Below are 21,179 nucleotides of genomic sequence, written 5' to 3'. Positions count from 1 at the left end.
TGCCCTCCTCAATACCCATCACCCACCCTCTCCTCCCTCCCACCCCCCATCAACCCTTAGTTTGTTCTCAGTTCTCAACAGTCTCTTATGCTTTGGCTCTCTCCCACTCTAACCTCTTTTTTTTTTTTTTTTTTTTTCCCTTCCCCTCCCCCATGGGTTCCTGTTAAGTTTCTCAGGATCCACATAAGAGTGAAACCATATGGTATCTGTCTTTCTCTGTATGGCTTATTTCACTTAGCATCACACTCTCCAGTTCCATCCACATTGCTACAAAAGGCCATATTTCATTTTTTCTCATTGCCACGTAGTATTCCATTGTGTATATAAACCACAATTTCTTTATCCATTCATCAGTTGATGGACATTTAGGCTCTTTCCATAATTTGGCTATTGTTGAGAGTGCTGCTATGAACATTGGGGTACAAGTGCCCCTATGCATCAGTACTCCTGTGTCCCTTGGATAAATTCCTAGCAGTGCTATTGCTGGGTCATAGGGTAGGTCTATTTTTAATTTTCTGAGGAACCTCCACACTGCTTTCCAGAGCGGCTGCACCAATTTGCATTCCCACCAACAGTGCAAGAGGGTTCCCGTTTCTCCACATCCTCTCCAGCATCTATAGTCTCCTGATTTGTTCATTTTGGCCACTCTGACTGGCGTGAGGTGATACCTGAGTGTGGTTTTGATTTGTATTTCCCTGAAGGAGCGACGCTGAACATCTTTTCATGTGCCTGTTGGCCATCCGGATGTCTTCTTTAGAGAAGTGTCTATTCATGTTTTCTGTCCATTTCTTCACTGGGTTATTTGCTTTTCGGGTGTGGAGTTTGGTGAGCTCTTTATAGATTTTGGATACTAGCCCTTTGTCCGATATGTCATTTGCAAATATCTTTTCCCATTCCGTTGGTTGCCTTTTCGTTTTGTTGATTGTTTCCTTTGCTGTGCAGAAGCTTTTTATCTTCATAAGGTCCCAGTAATTCACTTTTGCTTTTAATTCCCTTGCCTTTGGGGATGTGTCGAGTAAGAGATTGCTACGGCTGAGGTCAGAGAGGTCTTTTCCTGCTTTCTCCTCTAAGGTTTGGATGGTTTCCTGTCTCACATTCAGGTCCTTTATCCATTTTTGGTTTATTTTTGTGAATGGTGTGAGAAAGTGGTCTAGTTTCAACCTTCTGCATGTTGCTGTCCAGTTCTCCCAGCACCATTTGTTAAAGAGACTGTCTTTTTTCCATTGGATGTTCTTTCCTGCTTGGTCAAAGATGAGTTGGCCATACGTTTGTGGATCTAGTTCTGGGGTTTCTATTCTATTCCATTGGTCTATGTGTCTGTTTTTGTGCCAATACCATGCTGTCTTGATGATGACAGCTTTGTAGTAGAGGCTAAAGTCTGGGATTGTGATGCCTCCTGCTTTGGTCTTCTTCTTCAAAATTACTTTGGCTATTCGGGGCCTTTTGTGGTTCCATATGAATTTTAGGATTGCTTGTTCTAGTTTCGAGAAGAATGCTGGTGCAATTTTGATTGGGATTGCATTGAATGTGTAGATAGCTTTGGGTAGTATTGACATTTTGACAATATTTATTCTTCCAATCCATGAGCAGGGAATGTCTTTCCATTTCTTTAAATCTTCTTCAATTACCTTCATAAGCTTTCTATAGTTTTCAGCATACAGATCCTTTACATCTTTGGTTAGATTTATTCCTAGGTATTTTATGCTTCTTGGTGCAATTGTGAATGGGATCAGTTTCTTTATTTGTCTTTCTGTTGCTTCATTGTTAGTGTATAAGAATGCAACTGATTTCTGTACATTGATTTTGTATCCTGCAACTTTGCTGAATTCATGTATCAGTTCTAGCAGACTTTTGGTGGAGTCTATCGGATTTTCCACGTATAATATCATGTCATCTGCAAAAAGCGAAAGCTTGACTTCATCTTTGCCAATTCTGATGCCTTTGATTTCCTGTTGTTGTCTGATTGCTGATGCTAGAACTTCCAGCACTATGTTAAACAACAGCGGTGAGAGTGGGCATCCCTGTCGTGTTCCTGATCTCAGGGAAAAAGCTCTCAGTTTTTCCCCGTTGAGGATGATGTTAGCTGTGGGCTTTTCATAAATGGCTTTTATGATCTTTAAGTATGTTCCTTCTATCCCGACTTTCTCAAGGGTTTTTATTAAGAAAGGGTGCTGGATTTTGTCAAAGGCCTTTTCTGCATCGATTGACAGGATCATATGGTTTTTCTCTTTTTTTTTTTTTTTTGTTAATGTGATGTATCACGTTGATTGATTTGCGAAAGTTGAACCAGCCCTGCATCCCAGGAATGAATCCCACTTGATCATGGTGAATAATTCTTTTTATATGCCGTTGAATTCGATTTGCTAGTATCCTATTGAGAATTTTTGCATCCATATTCATCAGGGATATTGGCCTGTAGTTCTCTTTTTGTACTGGGTCTCTGTCTGGTTTAGGAATCAACGTAATACTGGCTTCATAGAATGAGTCTGGAAGTTTTCCTTCCCTTTCTATTTCTTGGAATAGCTTGAGAAGGATAGGTATTATCTCTGCTTTAAACGTCTGGTAGAACTCCCCTGGGAAGCCATCTGGTCCTGGACTCTTATTTGTTGGGAGATTTTTGATAACCGATTCAATTTCTTCGCTGGTAATGGGTCTGTTCAAGCTTTCTATTTCCTCCTGATTGAGTTTTGGAAGAGTGTGGGTGTTCAGGAATTTGTCCATTTCTTCCAGGTTGTCCAATTTGTTGGCATATAATTTTTCATAGTATTCCCTGATAATTGTTTGTATCTCTGAGGGATTGGTTGTAATAATTCCATTTTCGTCCATGATTTTATCTATTTGGGTCATCTCCCTTTTCTTTTTGAGAAGCCTGGCTAGAGGTTTGTCAATTTTGTTTATTTTTTCAAAAAACCAACTCTTGGTTTCGTTGATCTGCTCTACAGTTTTTTTAGATTCTATATTGTTTATTTCTGCTCTGATCTTTATTATTTCTCTTCTTCTGCTGGGTTTAGGCTGCCTTTGCTGTTCTGCTTCTATTTCCTTTAGGTGTGTTGTTAGATTTTGTATTTGGGATTTTTCTTGTTTCTTGAGATAGGCCTGGATTGCAATGTATTTTCCTCTCAGGACTGCCTTCGCTGCGTCCCAAAGCGTTTGGATTGTTGTATTTTCATTTTCGTTTGTTTCCATATATTTTTTTAATTTCTTCTCGAATTGCCTGGTTGACCCACTCATTCGTTAGTAGGGTGTTCTTTAGCCTCCATGCTTTTGGAGGTTTTCCAGACTTTTTTCTGTGGTTGATTTCAAGCTTCATAGCATTGTGGTCTGAAAGTATGCATGGTATGATTTCAATTCTTGTAAACTTATGAAGGGCTGTTTTGTGACCCAGTATATGATCTATCTTGGAGAATGTTCCATGTGCACTCGAGAAGAAAGTATATTCTGTTGCTTTGGGATGCAGAGTTCTAAATATATCTGTCAAGTCCATCTGATCCAATGTCTCATTCAGGGCCCTTGTTTCTTTATTGACCGTGTGTCTAGATGATCTATCCATTTCTGTAAGTGGGGTGTTAGAGTCCCCTGCAATTACCACATTCTTATCAATAAGGTTGCTTGTGTTTATGAGTAATTGTTTTATATATTTGGGCGCTCCGGTATTTGGCGCATAGACATTTATAATTGTTAGCTCTTCCTGATGGATAGACCCTGTCACTATTATATAATGTCCTTCTTCATCTCTTGTTACAGCCTTTAATTTAAAGTCTAGTTTGTCTGATATAAGTATGGCTACTCCAGCTTTCTTTTGGCTTCCAGTAGCATGATAAATAGTTCTCCATCCCCTCACTCTCAATCTAAAGGTGTCCTCAGGTCTAAAATGAGTCTCTCGTAGACAGCAAATAGATGGGTCCTGTTTTTTTATCCATTCTGATACCCTATGTCTTTTGGTTGGCACATTTAATCCATTTACATTCAGTGTTATTATAGAAAGATGTGGGTTTAGAGTCATTGTGATGTCTGTATGTTTTATGCTTGTAGTGATGTCTCTGGTACTTTGTCTCACAGGGTCCCCCTTAGGATCTCTTGTAGGGCTGGTTTAGTGGTGACAAATTCCTTCAGTTTTTGTTTGTTTGGGAAGACCTTTATCTCTCCTTCGATTCTAAATGACAGACTTGCTGGATAAAGGATTCTCGGCTGCCTATTTTTTCTGTCTAGCACACTGAAAATCTCATGCCAATTCTTTCTGGCCTGCCAAGTTCCAAAAGAGAGATCAGTCAGGAGTCTTATAGGTCTCCCTTTATATGTGAGGGCACGTTTACCCCTTGCTGCTTTCAGAATTTTCTCTTTATCCTTGTATTTTGCCAGTTTCACTATGATATGTCGTGCAGAAGATCGATTCAAGTTACGTCTGAAGGGAGTTCTCTGTGCCTCTTGGATTTCAATGCCTTTTCCTTCCCCACTTCAGGGAAGTTCTCAGCTATGATTTCTTCAAGTACCCCTTCAGCACCTTTCCCTCTCTCTCTTCCTCCTCTGGGATACCAATTATGTGTATATTATTTCTTTTTAGTGTATCACTTAGTTCTCTAATTTTCCCCTCATACTCCTGGATTTTTTTATCTCTCTTTTTCTCAGCTTCCTCTTTTTCCATAACTTTATCTTCTAGTTCACCTATTCTCTCCTCTGCCTCTTCAATCCGAGCCGTGGTGGTTTCCCTTTTGTTATGCATTTCGTTTAAAGCGTTTTTCAGCTCCTCGTGACTGTTCCTTAGTCCCTTGATCTCTGTAGCAAGAGATTCTCTGCTGTCAGCTATACTGTTTTCAAGCCCAGCGATTCATTTTATGACTATTATTCTAAATTCACTTTCTGTTATATTATTTAAATCCTTTTTGATCAGCTCATTAGCTGTTGTTATTTCCTGGAGATTCTTCTGAGGGGAATTCTTCCGCTTGGTCATTTTGGATAGTCCCTGGCGTGGTGAGAACCTGCAGGGCACTTCCTCTGTGCTGTGGTGTATAACTGGAGTTGGTGGGCGGAGCCGCAGTCAGACCTGATGTCTGCCCCCAGCCCACCGCTGTGTCCACAGTCAGACTGGTGTGTGCCTTCTCTTCCCCTCTCCTAGGGGCGGGATTCACTGTGGGGTGGGGTGGCCTGTCTGGGCTACTTGCACACTGCCAGGCTTGTGATGCTGGGGATCTGGCGTCTTAGCTGGGGTGGGTAGGCAAGGTGCAGGGGGGCAGGAGGGGCAGGCTTAGCTTGCTTCTCCTTAGGTGTTCCACTTCAGGAGGGGCCCTGTGGCAGCAGGAGGGAGTCAGATCCGCTGCCGGAGGTTTGGCTCCGCAGAAGCGCAGAGTTGGGTGTTTGCCCGGAGCGAGCAAGTTCCCTGGCAGGAACTGGTGCTCTTTGGGATTTTGGCTGGGGGATGGGCGGGGGAGATGGCGCTGGCGAGCGCCTTTGTTCCCCAGCAAACTGAGCTCTGTCGTCCGGGGGCTCAGCAGCTTTCCTTCCCTTTGTCCTCCAGCCTTCCCGCTTTCTGAGCAGAGCTGTTAGCTTATGACCTCCCAGACGCTAAGTTGCGCTTGCTGTCGGAACACAGTCCGTCAGGCCCCTCCGCTTTTTGCAAGCCAGACTCGGGGGCTCTGCTTGGCCGGCGAGCCGCCCCTCCGCCCCGGCTCCCTCCTGCCAGTCCGTGGAGCGCGCACCGCCTCGCCGCCCTTCCTACCCTCTTCCGTGGGCCTCTCGTCTGCGCTTGGCTCCGGCGACTCCGTTCTGCTAATCCTCTGGCGGTTTTCTGGGTTATTTAGGCAGGTGTAGGTGGAATCTAAGTGATCAGCAGGACGCGCGGTGAGCCCAGCGTCCTCCTACGCCGCCATCTTCCCCAGGTCCATCATTCTGTATTTTAGAGGACTGTTCTTCCTTCATACTGTCTTCCTTCCTTTACTTCCTATACTACCTTTTTCTGGCAAGGATTGAAAGTGAGAAATATGTTTCTAACTTCCTCAGAATGTCCAATGGCTACATGCTGCTGACACAATAAAATTTAAACTATTTTTCATTGAATGATCATGGCATGGCCTCTGCCTAATATGTGAAAGCTTCTCAGCTCTTTCCTAACTCAAATGTTATGTTTCAGTAATACTAAACTACTTATAATTCCCAGACATGCCAGAGTTTCATAAACTTATACCTATATAAATACTGTCTAGGATCCTTTTTCAGTATTTGTCCTCAGGCATATATTTGGTCATCATTAAAGTGTCTTGTCTATTTTAATTTCTAAATCTTCTATCATGCACATCTCATACATACATATTACCAACTATATTAAATTTAACTTTACATATAATATCAACATTTACTTGTATTCATTCTTAGATAATCTATGAATGCGTCATGATTCTTCATTAAAAACAATGTTATAATTGGTAATTAAGGTCTTGGATTCATCTTAGAATGCTACAGCTAAACATGATCTTAGATTCATTTTAACATAGTTTCTTTCCATTACACACAGGGAGTATAAATACATTGCCTCCGGTCACTTTGGGAATAAACCTCAGAGCTAAACTCTTTGAGGAGTTCGCGTGTCTTGAGTTAGTTTTCCTCTAAGATCTTTACAGGTTCTAAAATGTTAGGAAAACAGAATGATTAAGTCTTAATGCAAAATCATCTATGAGAAAACTCAGCTTAACCTTCTGACCAAAAACAGGCAAAAGTTGAAACATTCTGCTCTCATTCATGTTTTATCTGATTTTAATGAAAAGCTATTAAATGTTTTAGAAAACTGTTCTAATGTAAGGGTTGTTTGTATCTTTAAAAAAAAATCCATGGTTGTCCCAGTTGTCAAAAAATCCCAAACAAACAAACAAACAAATTAAAAAAACGTCAAATTCAATGGAGAATATAAGTCAGTGAACAATGGAGCTAGAATCTAATGTCACAATTGTATGCATTGTATAATTACCAGCTTGGGCAACAGACTTGTAAAAAAATTGTACAAAAAGCAAAGTCTAAGTTCATGTGACTCAGGGTCTATTGATTATTTCATATCCTGCAGGAATGAGAATAACAAGTCTCTAGAGTTCAAGATGTCAAACAAGAAACCTTTACCCCAAGCTGAGTATTTCTGCATATACAGTATGAACATATTTGAAATTCCTTTAAACATAATTTGTTAATAAAATCTGTGATGGATTTCATCCTTGTTAGATCTCATTAAACAATAGAATCTGACTCTGATCATCAGATTTGTGATAACAAACTTGTATCTTAAGATGCTATGTTCATTCTATATTAACTTTTATTAAATCTGTTTCTGTGGATGTGATACTGGCATAACCTCTGAGATCTCTGTACCCTCATCTTTGGTAGATAATATACATTTATACTTCTGGGGTTATTTCTTGTAAAGAGCTGTGAAAGATCTAATATTTTACCTTATTTCATTATTTAGTTACCTCATGATCTAAAAAGCTTCTTTCTTTTAATTTTTAAAAATATGTTTATTATTTATCTGAAAGACAGACACAGAGAGAGAGAGAGAGAAGAAGAGAGAGAGAGAAGCAGGGGAGGGGCAGAGACAGAGGGAGACACGGAATCGGAAGCAGGCTCCAGGCTATGAGCTGTTTGCATAGAACCTAACGTGGGGCTCAAACCCATAAACTGTGAGATCATGACCTGAGCCAAAGTCAGATACTCAATCAACTGAGTCACTCCAGCACCCCTAAGGAGATTCTGAAGACCCTTAATATTAATAATATTATTATCCAAAACATGGGAGAAATTCCCTAGAAGTATCTTATTTTATAGGTGCTAGTGGAATACAAGAGATTCCCTGGTCAGAGGTAGGATGTTCGTACTTACAGCACAGCTGCCCCCAGGGTTATGTTGGTTTTCCTGCCCCCACCCCCAAGTTCCATGGAATAATACAAAGCGGCACTAATGGATGCTGCCCATGCAGAGAGTTTGCATCACAGGTAAGGAAACCCTAGATGTAGGGAACCTAAATCAGCTTTATTCCAGATGGAGATGCTATATTCATTAGACTGGACAGTAAAGAAATCAGTACTCTTCCCCCGGAGGGAGTCAACAACACTACTTTTTGAAGTTGTTTACTATACAGAACTCCTGGAAAAGACAGTCCAGCACTAATAACCTTCCAAAACAGAAAGTGCTAGGCCCAGATGGCTTCACTGGAAATTATGTCACTTAAGGAAAGTGTTACAGCAATTCTCTACAACCTCATCCAGAGGATGGAAGCAGAGAGAATACAAGAGCAGAAAACTACACACCAGTATCTCTCATGAACATAGAAGCAAAAATCCTCGACAAAATATTAGCAAATAGAATCCAGCAATGTGTAAAAAGAATTATATACCACAACCAGTGGAATTTATCTTAGGTATGAATGGCTGGTTCAAGATTTGAAAATCAATTAAGATACTCCATCACCTAAACAGCCTAAAAAAATAAAGATCCACATAATTATATCAGTAGATGCAGAAAAAGCATTAGACAATATGCAACACCCATTTATGATAAAAACTCTCAGTAAACTAGGGTTAAAGGGGAACTTCCTCAGCTTGAGAGTGAATATCATCAAAAAGCCTACAGCTAATATCATACTTTGAATTTATATGTTGATAAATTCAAAACCTTTCCACCAATATCAGGTATAAAACAAAAAAAAAAGTCCCCTCTCATCATTCCTTTTCTATTTTTTTTAAATATTTTATTTTATTTTTGAGAGAAAGAAAGAGACAGAGCATGAGTGGGGGAGAGGCAGAGAGAGGGAGACACATAATGTGAAACAGGCTCCAGATTGTGAGTTGTCAGCACAGAGTCTGACATGGGGCTTGAACCCACAAGCTGTGAGATCATGACCTGAGCCGAAGTTGAATACTTAACCGACTGAACCACACAGGCACCCCTCATCATTCTTTTTCAACAGTGTAGTAGAGGTTTTAGTTACTGGAACAAGACAAGAAAATGAAGTACAAGGCATACATATATGGGAGGAACGCATAGAACTGTCTTTGATCACACATGACATGATTATGCAGAAAACCCAAAAGTCCTGGAACTAACAAACAATTATAACAAAGTTAAAGGATACAATATTAATATATATAAGCCAACCACTTTTCTATATACCAGTAATTAACAAGTAGAAGTTGAAATTAAAAGAACAATTCCATTATATTAGCATCACAAAATTATATACTAAGGTATAAATCTAACAAAGTATGTACAAGATCTATTATTAACAGAACCACAAAATTCTAATGAATAAAATAAAAATGCTAAATAAGTAGAGAGATATTCCATGTCATGGATAGGAGCACTCAACATTGTCAAGGTGGCAGGTCTCCCCAACTTGTTCTATACATTCGGTGCAACCCTAATCAAATCCCAGCAAGGTGTTTTGGGATAGCAGCAAAATGCAAACTTTAAATGAAGAGGGGAAGATCCAAAATAAGCATCACAATACTGAAGGAGAAGAGCAAAATTGGAGGACTGATGCCACCCAACTTGAAAACTTACCATAGACTATAGTAATCAAGAAGGTGTGGTATTAGCAAAAGAACAGATTAATAACAGATCAATGAAACACAATGGAGAACCCAGAAGTAGACTCACTAAATACAATCAACTGATCTTTGACAAAGGAACAAAGGCAATATAAATATAGTCTCTTCAAGAATGGTGCTGGAACAACTACATACAAAAACATATAGAGATATATCTAGGTACAAAACTTATACCCATCACAAAAATTATCAAAGTGAACTACAGACCTAAATGTAAAATGCAAATCTATAAAAGTCCTAAAAGATAACACAGGTGAAAACCTGGATGACCTTGAGTATCGTGCTTACATTTTTTTTTTAAATTTTTTTTTCAACGTTTATTTATTTTTGGGAGAGAGAGAGACAGAGCATGAACGGGGGAGGGGCAGAGAGAGAGGGAGACACAGACTCGGAAACAGGCTCCAGGCTCTGAGCCATCAGCCCAGAGCCTGACGCGGGGCTCGAACTCACGGACCGCGAGATCGTGACCTGGCTGAAGTCGGACGCTTAACCGACTGCGCCACCCAGGCTCCCCATCGTGCTTACCTTTTTGACACATCAAAAGCATGATTCACGAAAGAAATCATTGATAAGGTAGACTCCATTAAAATTAAAAAATTCTGTAACAGATGATACCAAGAGAATGAGAAGACAAGCCACAGACTGGGAAAATGCATATTTTTAAATCTCAGTGGGGTTTTGTGTGTGTGTGTGTGTGTGTGTGTGTGTGTGTGTTTTATGTTTATTTTATTTTGAGACAGGGAGAGAGCAAGTGGAGGGGGCACAGAGAGAGGGGGAGAGGGAGAGAGAATGTGAGGCTCAATCCGATGGACCATGAGATCATGACCTGAGCTGAAATCAAGAGTCCAATGATTAACCAACTGAGCCTCCTAGGAGCCCCTGGGAAAAGATGTTTTAAAGGACCCATTGGATTGGCCGTTACCCAAGACACTAACAAAAGAAAACTTCACAATAAGAAAAACACAAACAAACAAACAAATCCTGTTAATAGGACAAGGACCTTCACAGGCAGCTCATGAAAGAATATATGAGATGGCAAGTAAGCATATGAAAAGATACTCAGCATGATAGTGTCACCAAAGAAATGCAAATGCTATCACTGATGAAATACCACATACATACTGAAATGGACAAAATCCAGAACACTGACCACAGTAAATGTTGACAAGGATGTGGAATAGCAGGAACTTTCATTCATTACTATTGTGAAAACAACATGGTACAGCCACTCTGGAAGATAGTTTGTCAATTTCTTACAAAACCAAACACGCTCTTACTATAGGATCCAGTGGTCCAGCAATGATGCTCCTTGTTACCTCCCAAAGGACTTGAAAATGTATATCCAACAAACCCCGTGCATGGATATATATGTAGCAGCTGTATTCATAATTGCCAAAATGAAAAAGCAACCATGGTGTCCTTTTGTAGGCAAATGGGTAAATATACTGTGGTACATCCAGACAATGGGACGTTAATCAGTACTAAAATGAAATTAGCTCTCAAGCCATGAAAAGACATGGAGAAACCTTAAATGTACATTAGTAAGTGAAAGAGGCCAATCTGAAAAGGCTCCATATTGTATGATTCCAGTGAAGGGTGTTGATGCTGGGAGAGGCTGTGCATATGTGGGGGGTAGGGAGTATGTGGGAAATCTCTGTATCTTCTTCTCAATTCAGTTGTGAACCTAAAACTATTCTTAAAAATATAGTATTAATGATAATAAAAGATAATTCTGAAGAAAAGTGGATTCAAGATGTGCAGAAACATAAGAGACCTATGGAGAATGTTCTCAGGAGCTTTCTATAATCATAAGCTTCTTTAGGGCCTCTTTAGACCATCAAGTAATAACTAAACAAAACCTCGCAAACACTGACTTCTCATAACGTCTGATTTGGCTGTAATCACACTGTATACAGTGGTAGCTGAATTGTTACAGGTTCAGTTTCCCTAGAAGCAGAGACTAAAAGGATTATTAAGAAAATGATAAAGCAATGGAAGTGTGTCAGTAAAACAGACAGGGTGTGAGGGATGCAGCATTAAGTAGGAAAAAAAACCTAGATAAAGATTTGATTTCCGCTGATCACTAGCTTCAGTCTGTCTCAACAGAGAACATGAATGGAAACCTGAAGTTGTCAGCCCTTGAGGGAGGGTGGCTAGCTTTCTGTACTCACATATCTGCCAGTCTTTGGTGCTGTGCATGCTCAGGGGGGAGCAAAAAACAGAGATATTTCTGCTTGGTTTAGGTGACTCAGCGTAGCCAAAACCATTTATCGGGATAAGAGTACAGGGTTAAGCTACTGTCTGTTAGTCAACTCTCACAACAGCTGAGAGATGGGCAGTGCAGCCTAGTAAGAAAGATATGGGCAGAACACCAACCCTGTTTACTACAAATAATGTAATGGCTTTAAGTAACAAAACTAGGCTCCAAATAGTATAATCATAAATTGCCTTAGAAATTTATTGCATAAGTAGTCTTAGCAAAGATAGCACGTGCCCAATTCACCCATAAACACACACATGTACACCTGTGTACACAGATACACAAACATGCATATAGAGTTCTATAACAGATACTGAATGTGAAACAAACGTATGTATTTAATTGATATACATTTGCTTTTATATTTTATAATTGGTGAAGCATTTGAAATTAGCAGGGTGATTGATTTACCTTCGTAATTTGCCTAGGGATTCTAGAGCTAATGCCTGTTTGGTTTCCTGCCCCCCCGGGAATTTCTGGCAATGAAAACAATTTTAGATACATTAGCACTGCACTCAAGGTTGTGATAATTATTATTCAAAACAATCTTGTAACATATAAATATTTAAATTTCACACTAAGTATTTTAGCTTTGTGGCTTTTAGCAGTCTCCTTAAATTGGTGCTCATACATTCTTCTTTGGTTTTTCTTCAATATCAGAAACAAAACAGCTAATAATAGTAATCATAAAAGAACCCTGTTTTTTGAGCTTTCTTTAGGAGTCCGGCATCCTAGCAGGTGTTGGTGAGTCCTTAGAAAGGAAATGGAAATAGGAATTAAGGAATAGTAACTGATTCCCTATTTAAAATAAAACAATGTTGTTTCAGTAAAAGGTATTTCCCTTTTTAAAAACTTAGCAATGCTTGATCAAAATTATAATATTCTTTTATATTTTCTTATACTGGGAAACCTATTGATACATAAATTTAAAACCTCAGTACACATCTGCTTTCATTATGTTGGTCATGGGGCATTCCTTTGGTGATGTGCAGGATGCTGAAGGTCACAAGATACAAAGCATCCCATGGTCAAAAATTTAATGGTTTCCCAGCAGACAAATTCCTTAGACAGTGGTAAAGGTCATTGGAAATGCTCTTCACTTTTGCTGAAGTTGTCAGACTTCCTTTTCACCAAATGATAACTATATTTCATTGTGTGGAGGATTTTAATTTGGGATGCAGATTTGAATTACTAACTGAGAAAACTTTAAGTGTTGTGACCTAAATGAGATATGTTTGAGGATTTCATCACTGACCACTTTTTGGGCCACCAGATTCTTACATATTTCCCCATGCTGCTGTGGCTTGTCTTCATTAGGTCCAGTGACAGACATTGAATGTTGTTATCTTCTTAGAACAAATAATACTTTACTCTTTACAACTATGATTTCATGTGATCCTCATAAAAATCCCTTGAGAAGGTTCTCTTCACCATGCAAAACAAAGACATTCTGAACATTCTATTCTAGATAGAAGAATTGCTATTGTAATCCTATGGTTAATAGAAGAGGAGGGGACAATGGGCTATATGTAAATGTACCTTTCAAGCTAGGGAAGTAAGAGTAAGTCACCACTTTGAAAGCAACTGTATAATATTACTACAGAAATCTAAAAACAATTCAAAAGTAAGGTAAAGATATAAGAATAAACATAGGTTCTCTTCTAAGTATTACAAACTATAACACATGGTAAACTATAAAACAAGAGGGATAATCTTGATGAAGTAAACCATTGCTCTACTGGCATTCCAAAGTTCATTGCCAAACAACAATTTATCTATAGAATTACACACACACACACACACACACACACACACACACATTAATATTTATAATAATGACCTAGAGATATTGAAAAATGTTCACGTGCCACCTAAACCATCAATCAAATATAATAGAATGGTTAAGTATTTTTAGTATTGGGCCTTTATGGCATTTTATTTTGATGAAAACTGGTGATTCGTGAAGCTGCAATATGTATAACAGAAGATATATTTGACGGGAAGTCAAAACATCTGGCTTCTATCTGTAAATTTCTCATGACCTTTCTGGATGTCATGTTTTTCATCTGTTAGGTGAAGAGGTTGGATCGCATTATCTGTAAGTTCTGTTTTGGATGAACATATTATGGGTCCGTGTGTTATAACACTCTGTTAACAAAAGGATTTATTTAAACATATATATCAAAATAGTTTATAAGGATAAAGTCAGTATATTTAATTGTAGGTTTTCATTATTATTTCAAAACATTTTATATTTAGAAAATCTAATTTTATCTCATTAAAATATGTATAGAGGCAATATGATTTTCTTGTGAAAGAGAGCAATTCTGTGATATATAATTAAATATTAATCTCCGAATATATTTAATTTAAACAACTGTTTTATATCTAAAGGACTGTTGAGATTTTACACATACCAAATAAGAGTAATTACTAAGTAATTAAGTTTGATTCTTTTAGAATTTAGCCAAAGCTTATTTAAAAATCGAGGAGTTACTTGAAAAATAAAACATTTTTAGTGGGAGCGGAAAATTGAGACCACATTATTTTTAATTATATTTACTGAGAAAGTTAATGGCTTTTTAAAGTGGTGTATGGATATTTAGGTAAATAGTAAAAGTTTTGTTCACTATTTTAGGTTATTTTACCTCTAATTCACAGAATATCATAGCTGTTTGAAGGTGAACATGTAAACGTTTGTATTTGTAGTTTGAGTTTGCACTGAGATTGTAAAAAATTTAGATTGTTATAATGTTTAATGTTGCCATAAATATGAATTTAGTAATTGTGTAGCCTTAGTCAAACACCTGAGTTTCACATTTTCAATATTCTGGAATTCTGAATGTAATAAGTTGAAAGTTAAAATATTAGTAAATTATTAATAAATTAGCAATACTATTTTGCACTACCCTGACTATATTTTCAGTAGAGTGCATAAGAATGCATATGTTTAAATAGGTTAAATACCATAAAAATATTTGAAACTAATTTTCCTTTAATTGAAGAGGAAAGTTCACAGCCATTATCAATTCTTCTTCTTAACAATTGTATGAAATATGGTAAATTTTATTAGTTGTAAGTTTTTTGAGGGAAAATATTTTTCCTGTCTTAGTTACCAATCTATACTTGCATCCAGCAAATTTCCCGAAGAAACAGTGGATGCTCAGAAATCTTTGCTGAATAAATAACTGAATGAATTATTACTATCTTCATGATATAAAAGAGATCACTATGCCCTTTTTAAACTACCAGAAATCTCATAATTACATATTCATTTATCTATCCTGTGCCTTTAAGTTTCAAAATGAAAGACAGTATCTGTTAATTATTTCTGCATCCTGATTCCCAAGCTTGACACTTGGTAAAAAGCTTTCTGGTGCTAGGGGAAAAAAACATATGTTAAAACAACCAAGTCATTAGCTATTTATACATCTTTATTTGTCACTATTTTCAAATAATTTGTTATTCCTAAAGAGAGTTTCTAAAATAAAACTTGACGAGAAAACCTGACTTTCACTTACTGAAATGTGACCTAAAGGACCATTATTTCTGTTTTCCCTTTTGGGATAATATATCTAAATTTTCACTCAAAGAAAGTAAAATTAAAAAAAGAAAACCTGGGGCGCCTGGGTGGCGCAGTCGGTTAAGCGTCCGACTTCAGCCAGGTCACGATCTCGCAGTCCGTGAGTTCGAGCCCCGCGTCAGGCTCTGGGCTGATGGCTCGGAGCCTGGAGCCTGTTTCCGATTCTGTGTCTCTCTCTCTCTCTGCCCCTCCCCCGTTCATGCTCTGTCTCTCTCTGTCCCAAAAATAAATAAACGTTGGAAAAAATAAATAAATAAATAAATAAATAAATAAATATTAAAAAAAAAAAGGAAAACCTAAGCTACAAGACTATATATATATATATATATACACACACACACACATATATACGTATATATGTATATATATATACACACATATATACGTATATATGTATATGTATATATATATATATATACGTATATATGTGTGTATATATATACACATATATGTATATGTATATACATATACATATATGTGTATATATGTATATACATATATACGTATATATATGTATATATATATACACATATATACGTATATATGTATATATACACACACACACATGTATATATATATATATATATACAATGAATTATTATTATGAAAGAAAAACTAAGCTACAAGACCATATATATATATATATATATATATATATCTATATACACACACACACATACGTATGTATATATACAATGAATTATTATTATGAAATTATTTTTAAATTGTCAGAAAACTTGATGAATAAAAACATTCAAATCATTAAAAAAGAATAATTGTAGCAAATTACATGTCCTTGTTTTGTACTTTCTTGATTAATTGGATATATATAAATCAAAGAAAGACATGCCTGGAAGGTAAGAGAGTAACTGAAATTTCCTCATCTTCCAGGGCTGAATACCTTATTTGAATGTATAGGTAACAGGGCATTATTTTATTATTTTATTTTTTTAAATGTTTATTTATTTGAGAGAGAGAGAGCAAGAGAGCAAGAGACAGACTGTGAGCAGGGACAGGCAGAGAGGGAGACACAGAATCTGAAACAGGCTCCAGGCTCCAAGCTGTCAGCACAGAGCCTGATGCAGGGCTCAAACCCATGAACCGTGAGATCACGACCTGAGCAGAAGTTGGATGTTCAACCAACTGAGCCACTCAGGTGCCCCTGTAACAGGGCATTATTAAAACGTTATTTTCACTCAAAATATCAGCAATTATGAATATGAGCAACAAATTTACTCTTCTTGGAATCAACCTGATTGGATGAGTACACAGAAAATAATTGACCACTTCTGTTTTTCCTTGGAACCACCAACTTCCTTGTCTGTGAACTCAGGTACTACTTTCTAACATGAGTTACTGCTGGCAATCATCAACACAATCAGCGTTCATTTCTCAACAGTCCTATCAGATTTTATACTGTGTAATCTTTTATCACAAAACACCCTTACATTTATCAATCAAATACATTCCAATGTGCCACCAAAGAAAATAACATATACTATTGTTCTTTAATGAAAAGTACATACTCTTTTTCATTAGATATTTTTGACTTTCGGGACGGTTGCCAATGTCCCTCTTTACTGTGAAAAATGCTGCCATCCACAGACACTTATACAAATTGTGATTATATTACCTGTCCCTGGTTCCCACAAACACAGTGAATCAGAATGGAATTGATGTATGCCCACTGCTGAAGCCATGAGATTCTCTAGAACTTGGAGTGGGACTTAGAGCAAGCAAACACTATCTCTGCTGGTATCTTGCATGGTAAAGACAAAAACCTCAAAGTTACATAGAGATCCATTAAGCTGCCAAATGCAATAAAAAGCATATACAATGGGATATATGATAGATACTGTGTTTTTACATTTTGTAGAGTAAAATCTATGTTGAGTGTTTTATATAATTTCTTTGTTATAGAATAGTGCATGGAATTAAGAAAATTATTGGCTTTTTTGTTGGACGAGTGTATAGTGGAACAGTGATCTTCAAAAGTCAAATCATTTGAGTAACTTAGGAAAGTGATTGGCATTGAAAATGTACACTTTAAGGGCACCTAGGTGGCTCAGTCGGTTGAGCATCCAACTTCATCTCAGGTCATGATCTCCCAGTTCGTGAGTTTGAGCCCTGCGTCAGGCTCTGTGTTGACAGCTCTGAGCCTGGAGCCTGCTTCAGATTCTGTGACTCCGTCTCTCTCTGCCCCTCCCCCACTCATGCTCTATTTCTCTCAAAAATAAATAAACATTAAAAACATTTTTAAAAAGGAAATGTACACTTTATGTCGCCTATCATATTTCAAATTAAAAGCTAGCTCTTATGCAGCAGAGAACAAAGATTATTTGTGAAACCATGACTATTCCCAAGACTTCCTTCTCTGTACCCACTACCAACACACTCACCTTCACTTCATATGGAATCTCAGCAAGAAGGGAAGGGCTACCTGGATATAATTAATTATAGATATCTTACTGTATTATTGGAGTTACTCTAAAAATCCAAGGGCACAATGTGACTTTAGGTCTAAGTGTTTTGCACCAGAGACAAGAAATAATTAGTTAATGCTTGTAAACTGAGCAATTCTAGCAACAGGAATCAAATAGCAATACACAGGTTTTTTGTTTTTTATTTTTGTTTTTGTTTTTGTTTTTTTTTTTTTTTTTTTTGGAATATGCTTGTAACAGGTAATTATCAAAGGAAACAGGAATTTAACAGTATATAAGAATATGGAGGAAAGCACAAGTGTGAAGACTTAAACAATCCTTAGAGGTAAACTTAAGCCCTTTTCTGGCCAGTGGTCAGGGGGCACAAGAAGGCAGAATGTGTTGTCAAATCCTTGGAGCAGCTGTGGGTGAGGAATATCACCTGAGGACTCCAGATGCCTCTCTAGAGCATGAGCCCAGGCAAGGGCACCCGCTGCAACTGCTTCTCTGAGGGACTTGCCAACCTTTCCACCCCAGACATTGCCACCAGGACCAGAACGGAAATAACCTTCAAGCTGCCTTTTTGGTTGTCAGCACCATCAGGAAAGCTGATGGGACCCATGTGTGCAAAAGCATGCTTGCCTATTCTCCACGGATGAGGAGGACATCATGCCCCCTATCAGTACCTCTGCCACTCGGACACTGCCATTTGATCACCTCCCTGCACTGTGAGTCCAGCATGACCCCACTCTCCACTTTCTCACTGCCTGAGGCAAAGGATGTGCAGGGGCCACTGGTGTTTGCAGAGCAGCCCTCAAAGAAGCCCTGCACCAGCTGTACTGCAGTGTGTTCTAGGACTCTGTGACATCACATGTGGGCACATGTTCTGTCAAAGGTGAGCCATGCAGTTGTTTAAACCTAAGATGAATTAGAAGTTAATACTTACAGTTTTAAGGAATTATAAAAATAAAACAAAATTACAAAAAAAAAAAAAAAAAGAAAAGAAAAGATGAGCCATGCAGGCACAGAAGTGTCCCCTGGTCATATCAAGCTGATGGTGGTGGTGAACATTGTTATGGCAGAGCAGATCAAGGAGCTCTTCATCCATTAAGCTCAGTGCCTGGAAGGACCACAAGGGCAACCTTGCCTACAGACCTGTGCAGTGCCTCAAAAACCCCAGCTGCCTGCCTTTCCTTAAGATGAACCTGGAGGCCCACCTCAAGGTGTGTGAGCATAAGTGTCCCACCCCAAGAACAGGTACATGGTTCACCAAGGCCCAGGACACATATGGTATATACCTGGAGACTTGCTGCTTCCAGGGATTGAAAGAATTCTTGCAGCTGACAAAATAGCACTTCCAGAAATGCACATGGTACTAGTGTGGAAGATCCAGGAGATGCTTTCCTGTGCTCTGTGCTTGGCAAGCTGCAGGAGAAGCTGGTGAAGAGCATCAAGATCAAGTGTGATGTCCTAAATGAAATCCAGAGCAAGCTCAGCAAGGGTGTCATGGAGTTTCATAGGGGTGTGACCACGTTGAATGACCATCTGTCTTGCATCAGTGCACACCTGAACATGGGAATCCTAAGGATCCCATGATCTTCAGCAGATCTTCCGTTCAAAGGACTCTTCCTGGGCCCTGTCTGGTGTCTTTGCTTCCATTCCACAAGTTACCTGCTCTTCAGTGGCTTCTCCAACAGGAACATCAATGTGTGGGACACATGTATCACCTATAAGTGCCAGAAGACACTGGAGGACCGTAATGGCATTGTGCTGGCATTCCACATCCTGGGGTGCAAGCTCTATAGCAACACAGAAGACTGTGCCACAATCTTGTGAAACATCTTGTAGAAGATGGCATGACAGCAGTGTGAATGCTGGTTTTCTTAACATGGCATGCTCTTCAGAGGCTCCCTGAAGGCCATCAAGGTCTGCAACATCTTGGGCACCCAGCTGAAGTTGAAGAAGCTCATGGCCCTCAGCCATTGGGTGTGGGCCCTGATAGTCACCCAGAGGCACCTGTATAGTGGCTCCTACCAATGAAAATCTGGAACATCTAGACCCTCTACTGTATTCATATCCTACAGACATTTGGCAACAACATCTATACATGTGATAAAACACTACATTGTCTATGGCACGTAGAACTCATTCATGTGGCGGGGGGGTGGGGGGGGTGTCATGGACCTAAGGAGCAGGTGTGGACCCTGACATTCCACAGCACTGTGTACGCCCTTGAAGCCCTACCAGACCCATGTCTTAAGCCCCTGCTATAACCAGTCCCTCAGGGTCTGAAGTAAAAGCAGCATGATCTGTACATAATTCCTGCTGTGTCTCCAGGGTGCAACATGACTGTGATGGTTGTGTCCCAGGGCTGACTCTTCTCAGGGACTGTGGGCTGCACTGTGAAGATTTGGGCTTGCTTGCTGACAGAAAATCCAGACTGAGTGTTGGCTTCTTCTGGGGCAGGCTGGCCACATGGGTAGTCTCAGCATCTCTGCCAGCTTTTTGGGGATAGGCGGACAGGCTCAGCCTGCCCAGTAGTGCCGTCCCTGCTCTACACTCAGCAAGCTTCCTTCTGCTTGGTCCTGCCCTCAATGCTGACAAAACAATGCCCAATCCCTCTCTCCAGGTGCCAAGTTGGATGCTCTCCTTGGCCCACCTCTGTCCCTACCTAAGATGGACTGAGGGTTCTTTTACTGTTCTTAGACTGTATATAGATTTGATTACTTCCTGATTGAAATAAAAACCTCACAGAATATGAAAAAAAGATGTACTAAATTTAATCTGAACAAAATATTTAGAATTAGATTTAGTTAGACAAAGTGTTCATCAAGGTTGATCAAACCACAAGTTAATGTTTATAGTATTCTTTTGAGGTGTTTGCCTGGGCATGGAAAAAAAAAAAATAAAGTGAAATAGATGAGTTGCTGATTTGTGGGAGACATGATTTTAGTGTGGAAATTTAAAGTAATTTTTTAGTCTTTAATGTAACAAAGATGATACGTGTCTACAAATATGAGAGTAACAAATATACCATGGTCATTTTTACAGCCTTTGGTCTTAAAATATATTATGTATGTGGTGCATTCATATGCTTTTCAATCACATCGTCTCCCTAATATTGTGCAGTAGAAGCATGTTGCAAATCTAAAGTATAGTGGAAAATATGTATTTGATATTAGAGATTGATCTGCTAATATTCGTACAAAGACTGCATTTAAAATATACACTTATCCCAAAGGTGGCATTTTACCAATTTATGAGTTTCCAGTTGTAGTTGGCAAAGCTCATAGCCTGACCTAATCAGCACTTTAAAGTTGTATCCAATGAAATCC

At 38.7% G+C, this 21,179-nt stretch overlaps 1 pseudogene; it reads left to right on the top strand.

The window, feature by feature from the left end:
• The first annotated feature begins 18,499 nt into the window (after positions 1 to 18,499).
• On the top strand, positions 18,500 to 20,288 carry LOC112860771 (E3 ubiquitin-protein ligase TRAF7 pseudogene; annotated as a pseudogene).
• Positions 20,289 to 21,179: the final 891 nt, after the last annotated feature.

The sequence above is a fragment of the Puma concolor genome, chromosome A1 (assembly GCF_028749965.1).
Source record: "Puma concolor isolate L17-30 chromosome A1, mPumCon1.1.hap2, whole genome shotgun sequence".
Taxonomy (NCBI): Eukaryota; Metazoa; Chordata; class Mammalia; order Carnivora; family Felidae; genus Puma; species Puma concolor.
The sequence above is the reverse complement of the archived record's forward strand: the minus strand, read 5'-3'. Positions and strand labels throughout refer to the sequence as shown.